Consider the following 5,228-nt stretch of genomic DNA (forward strand, 5'->3'; position numbering starts at 1 on the left):
TGGAGGAAGAATTAGTGGGCTGGAAGATGCCTTGGAAAAAACAGCACTTCAAGAGTTGTAGGGGAGTGGCCAAGCATCACTGCAGCGGGACGGTGGACAAGGAACAAAAAGTTCAGAAAAAATTATGGAAAGCTTGGGAAGAAAAATCTGAGGGTAAATGCTATTTAGTTTAAGGATGAGTAAGACTCTCTGAGGTGTAGAATATTCAGCTGAATAAAATTTCACAGGGCACAGGAAAACCTACTGCAGCAGCACGGTGGACCCTGGCCTGTCCTGGCTGCCCCTGTGGACATCACCCCATTCCAAGCTGCCAGCCACGCTCGCACCGCAGCCAGCAGGGACCATGTGGTTTAAATTCGAGGTCTTTGCTACCTTGACTCTATTCAATCAAAACAAATCGCTTAGCACCTCCGGCATGTCTGTGGGAAGAGGGAACTCCAGCTGGAGGGGAGAAGAAAGGAAAACCTTTGGTTTTGAATTACTGCTTGGCCATTTTGCCCAAGGAGGGACAGCCGTGATTGCCTGCTGCGATTCGAGGCTGCTGCAGCCCGGAGGCGTACTGGCAGGACTTGCGGCTGCGGGCAGGGTTTCAGCACAAGGCCGCTGTTTCCAAGTGGGGTCCTTTGTACTCTCAAACCTGAATCACGAGGAACTCAAATTGGTGGAAATACATAGATGCCAGAAGACCAACCCACTTAAATCAAGCATTTGACGTGCATTAACAGCCCCTTTCCTTGGGCTCTTGGCTTCAGTCCTCTCCCGCTTTAAGCCCTGATAGATGCTGAGCGGTGGCTGCAATGGCAGAGGTGTGACAGAGCTGAAGCTGTTTCTTTTCAGGGCTGCTTTACCAGTGAAGAGGAGCCACCTCTTGCTGCGTCCCACAACGAGGGACCCTTCAATAGATTGCAAAAAGAGCTAAGTGTACTTAGCACCTCGGTGGATGAGGACTAAGGTGGGTAATAGTGGTGGCAAAAGTAGCTGTTTGGGAAGCAATTTAATTAATAAAAAAGTAAGAAACAAAAAGGTCAAGCCTTGCCTCTGCTGTGCTGCATTTAATCTGCACATGGACTTCAGGCTCTCGGGTTTTTTTTTTAGCTGGCACATTTCCCTAAACACGATAACATTTTTTAACTTTAGTGGATGACATTTTGTAATATGTTTAAGGATCTGTAATATTTTATGCTTGTAGCTTTTTGCGATTGTTGTTCCAATATGGCACTGATGCTGGTATTAAAGTTTAATATGATTAGAAAGCTCAATTGTATAACCACGGGGTTATACTCTTTATCTATTCTAATCTGATTAAAATGCTTCTCTTCAGTAGCTTTCCACAATCGCTTTATAGCAAAACCTGGGAGCAAAGCCACCAGCACTTCGGTTTGTCCCAGATCGAAAGAAATACCAAATGGGTTCCTTAATTGCGTACTTCATTCATTACCACACAAAGCTGCATCCAAACTGCAAACCCGGCTCCATTTGGCTTTATTGGAACTGCTCACAAAGAAAGGGCTTGTGGAGCCGGTCGGATGTCCAGGCTCGCACTGAGGCTGATTAAGGTTCAATACCTGCCTGCTTTGGGGGCAGAAAAAACACATTTTGGGTCTTGCTGCCTGGTGCCGAGATTGCTAAGCAAAGAAGTCACTGCAAGTAGCTAATGTCACGGCTACATCTAAACCCCGTCATAGCATTAAACTCATAATTGTCATTAAATTCTTTCACTGCCTATGATACCACCTTCCTTACGTGATGTATATTGTCCATCCTAGTGGTAAACTAGTTAATGCAAGAGAACACATCCACCTCTAATTTCCATTGCCATTCATTGCTCACACGCCACAATTTATTATCAACCTGAAGGCACAGTACAGAAAATGTGCTGCAGAGAATGCGATAGTCTGTTAATAGGCAAAACCATGAAGAAAGAGCTCTGTTTTACTAAAACTTACCTCCTCTCCTTCAACTGTTCCTCTCGCGATTACCAACACTGGTATGGCAGAAGAGCTGTAGAAGACCAAACACAGCTCCTGAAATAGTGGTGGTTTTGCACCACCATACACTATGCTTTGGGGGTAAAGCAGAGCTGCTAGATGAATCTCCCAGACAGCGGAGGTTATTCTGTGTGCTGTGGATCCATAGCATTAGGCAAGCCTGACTGCAAGACTGGAGTTCGAGTGCTCCTGATGTGTTTACGTGAACCCTTGCAGCTGCATCTTAGATGGTAGGGGTGGTTGTTTTGCAGACCACCTCCCTGCAAGACACGCAAGACTGAGTCACCACTGAGACCATGACCACTGGCTCTGGCATAGCCAAAGCTGGTACTCGCCGCTGCTGCAGGCTGCAGCGGGATGCAAAGCGGCATCGATGCTACTGTCTCTTCTCTCTAAACCTGAGTTGTGGTCTCCACAGCTGGTTGCTGCAGCTAAGGCAGGGTAGGAAAGGTCCAGGAGGGGAGTTGAGGTGTTTAAGGTAGCTACTACTACTTGGGAAGGAGGGTGAAGAGGGGCAGCCCCCCCTAGATGCGATATTTGCCCCTAAGAGTCACAGAAGAGGCTTCCCCTTCCATCTCTTGCCCAATTCCTCTCCCTCTGGTCATGGGAGTGGTTGGCTCTCATTCCTCCTTTGGCAAAACAAAGTTGGCTTTCCCTGCTGAGGAGTGTGCTGTTTCTGCTTGGCTGTGCTTGCAACCCACAGATTCCTCCAGCCAGCCGTTACCAGCATAGTTTAACAACAAAAACAACCCCCAAACCCAAACACATTCCTTCTTCTAAACAGCTTCAGGCACAGTGAATACCACGGCTGATGCTGAGCAGGCTCCGCACCTTTGGCTGGACTCTCAGGCCTCTTTGATTTCTGAGTTGTCTGAAGTTTCCTGCGTCACTCTACAGAAGGGAGCTCATCACCATCATATCAACTGCAATGCATCATTGACATGGGCATTGCTTCCATACTGCACTGCTAATATTCAGGGCACCCATCCATGCGATACGGCAACAAACAGAAGGACAACGTTAACATTTAGCTAGAGTTAAGCTTTCTTACTCATATACCATTATTTGAATTGTCCCAGAAGGATAGTCTAAGGCTTTCTCCATCCTTTGGGCAACAAGTAATCTAAGAATTGCTCTTCACTAGTTAGATGGATTTATATCAGGTGTGATGAGGCCATTGTAAATAATTTTCTGTCTCTCCTTCTATGTGTCGGGGGGGTCCAATTTTAGGTAAGTAAGCTTGCCAGAAGCTGCCTGAAACAACTGGGATGAGGATATTCACTAACCTTCCTTGGTGTTACAACATCTTCTTGGGCCGTGTGGCATCAGATACACGTGGCCTTAACTCTGTGCTTGCCACTGTTGCTTCCCTGCCTGGCATATTCATTCTTTTAGCTCATCAGGACCTCATACCTTAGTTCGTTAACAAACCTTCACGATCTATTTAAATTGCATCAGAAGTAAATGGTCAAGCTTTTTAACTTAGAAGGAGCTTCCAATATTATCTCTGTCACACTATATCTGAGAACCAGGCTTAGATTTTCATTATACCCACTCCAAATCTATTAGGGAATTTGCAAATAAAAGAATTCTTAATTCTTTTGAGATGTTGAATTTTCCCCTCAGTTGTTCCTGTCTCTAAATAGAAAGTTTAGAGCGGCAAATGAAATGTCTTCAAATGTCGCTTCATTGGCACACTGTGAAGCAGAAGCAGAATAAACTGTTTTACATTCTTTGCTGGAGATCCACAGGGTTGTTTGGGGAAGGTGTTCCTCCCATGAAGCTCCAGCACACAGATGACTAGGTCTACCACCTCACACAACAGCTCTGTGCACCTTCAGCTGCAGCAATAAATTCATTCATCTCTCTGTAAATCAAAACTCTGATGGTCTGGATCTTACCTTACAAGAAGTACAAGAGCTAATAACCTACTGGGCAGACGTGGCCAGTTTCTTCTGCGTTTCTGTACATAGGCATGGTTTTGTCTTAAAGGAACTCGTCTGTTCATAACCCACTAACTACTGCAAGGAATAAGAATCCAGGTTCTGGGCAACTTTCCTGCAAATCATTAAGAAACTGCTTTTAGACTCATTCCAGCTCACAGACATCTAAAGATAGAGCACACTTGCCCGCAGGAGACGGAGATGGGAATTGATCACCAGGAGGCTCAAGTTTCAGCTGTAAAACTGCTGTTTCCAGCAAGCCTGTCTCCTTGCATCAAATCTATGCTGCGAAAACATCCCCCAGCTGATCGGTACCAGCTGGCATTGAGGAGGAAAGAGGAAACACTGCTTGCAGTAAAGTACCATAAGGCATAGATCCTACCTCCTCTTTAGAAACACTTCCCAGTGCTGGAATTACTGGTTAAACAGCTGATACCTTACCCTGGCGGGACGAGCATGCCCTCAGACTCTTTTGGTACATTCACTAACTGTAACTTATGATAAATCACAGCAGAAAAGAAATATCTTTAAACTGAGTCTGCATTGAGATATCCATAGCTTTTGCAAAGAGCAAGACAATACTTTGAGTTATGACAATGAGTAGAATGAACTTTTATTTTCATTCATCCTTCATTAATACCATACAATTAGATAGCAACAACCTGGAAAAAAAGATCTTGAAATAATGTAAAACAGAAGGCACAGAAAACCAAACCCAGCTATGCAGCTACAAGAGAAAGGGGAAAAATGATTCAGGAAGGGAATTAATTCAGAAAGGTTTTACCACTAGGTATTCTGATCAAAAGCTACAGTACATGGAAACAAAACTGCACAGTTTAAGCTAACCCATGCTTTTGTTACATACACATATAAAGAAAAAAAAAAATCTAAAAATCTGATTTTTGCAGGGTTTTGAATGAAAAATGTAATTTTTAAAATAAAAAATATTAAATCTAGTACATATGTGAAAATCTTCCCCAAAGTCTACACTAAGATGTACTTTACAAAAAAAGTCTGCATTAAGAGCAAACTATACAGTTAAACAGCATCTGGGGACGGGAGAAAACTTGTTCTCAAATCAGTTAGAGTATCAAATAAGTTTGGTGTTTGCTTCAGAAACAAAGATTCTCAGTACAGTAATATACTGTAGAGCACGTTCTTTTGTATTTTAATATTATTAAATTAAAATGATAGCATACATTACAGAGAGGAATAAACCCACTTCATTCATATGAGATTTTTACATTTTTTTTGCAAAAGAGTAACTTTATTTCTTTTGAAAACAAAGCTACTGGAA

This window comes from Gavia stellata, chromosome 1 (assembly GCF_030936135.1).
Source record: "Gavia stellata isolate bGavSte3 chromosome 1, bGavSte3.hap2, whole genome shotgun sequence".
Lineage (NCBI taxonomy): Eukaryota > Metazoa > Chordata > Aves > Gaviiformes > Gaviidae > Gavia > Gavia stellata.